Source organism: Aplysia californica, unplaced genomic scaffold (genome assembly GCF_000002075.1).
Source record: "Aplysia californica isolate F4 #8 unplaced genomic scaffold, AplCal3.0 scaffold01456, whole genome shotgun sequence".
Taxonomy (NCBI): domain Eukaryota; kingdom Metazoa; phylum Mollusca; class Gastropoda; order Aplysiida; family Aplysiidae; genus Aplysia; species Aplysia californica.
In genome coordinates, this window is record NW_004798726.1 from 69,127 (window position 1) to 70,880 (window position 1,754).

The window sequence follows — 1,754 nt, forward strand, 5'->3', positions numbered from 1 at the left end:
TGAATGAATGAATGAAAAAATGAATGAATTAATGAATGAGGGTGTGTCCTTTCATAGATGGATGGGCAGGTAGATATATGAATGCATGCATAGATGGTTTATAACGGTGAAATGTTATAGATTTTTTTTTTCGTAAGAGTTTTGCCGCACTTGCAGCACAATAAGGACATAATATAAGTGCCGAAGAATAGATTATGTGTTACAAGAGAGTAACGTTCACAAAAAAGAAGGAAGGAAGATAAAGACGATAGATGTTTGTTTGGAAAGAAGGAGCAAACCACCCCGAGAGCACTCGCCAACCACCCACAAACAATGGTAAAATAGTATATTATTATTTAACGCCTCTATCAACACTGAAGAAACAGATAAAGCATGCATAAAGGGATGCACAAGAGAAGGAATGAATGAAAGAATGAACCAGGGTATGTGCTTTCATAGATGCATGGGTAGGTAGACATATGAATGCATGCATGTTTGAATGAATAACTGAGTTCACAGATGGTTTATAATGGTGAAATGGTATAGATTTAGAGCTACTATTAACACTGTTGGGTTATCGTGACCTCCGAGTTTAACGTCCATCTTCGAAAGGACCGAGCCAAATGGGGAAATTCGTGTAAAGTACCTTTCCCAAGGTCACAAGGTCGGACCGAGCTGAGGCTCGAACCCCCGAACCTGCAGTCTCACGATTACGAGTCTGATAGCCTAACCACTAGGCCACCGACGCCACTGTTCATAGATGTATTAATGAAAGGACGGATGAAAAAATATGAATGAAGGAACGAACGATTAACAGAGTAGATTATTACATCTATGAACAGAAGAATCCAAGAGTTAATAATTAACTAAAAGCATGATTTTAAATGAGTACGAATGGACGGACAGAGGGACACAAACAGGTGAGAGATAATCGAATGAATGAATTAAATGGATGAATGAATGATTAATGAATGAATATTATTTATTTACTGTGCTGTCTTCGACCTAAATACTCGTACCTATGCTATAAAGTACCGCCATATCAATGCAACAGTGGAGACCAAATAAATATCGATAATCTGCTTCGAGCAAAAGACCTAAAGTGACACTATTTATCTTTTTAAAATGTAGATATTTTAGCCCCCAGCCACACAGTTTAGATTATTTTGAAGACGTGTTTTCACCTTCTAAACTACCTGAACTGTGTTAAAAGGGGCATGATACACTTAAATAAACATTTTACCTTTTCTATTAATATTAAAACCTGTACAGAATGTCTCATCTGTCGTTGACGGCCAGTGTGCGGTAGGAGGGTGTCCCTATAGTGAATCCGTCGATGTACGGTGAGCAGTTTGATTCCTAAACGCTCTAAATTGTGTAAAAAGTACGTAAACCACTTAAATTACACTTTCATTTTCATTAAAAACATACACAAAATGTCTCACCTGTCGTTGACGGTCAGTGTGCGGTAGGAAGGTTTCTCTAAAGTAAAGCGGGCAGGGTCAGAGCACCCATGCTTCCTAATCGCTCTAAATTGAGTCGAAAGGACCGTAAAACATGTATATTACCACTTCTAATTGATTAATTGTTGTAAAAATGTATATACATGTATATATATTATTATAATGTCTCACCTGTCGTTGACGGCCAGTGTGCGGTAGGAGGGTGTCTCTATAGTGAATCCGTCGATGTAAGGTGAGCAGTCCTTGTTGAGTAGGAAAGCCGAGGCGATCATTGGACTCACGAAGGCGCCGATACCGTAGGAGCAGTGCATG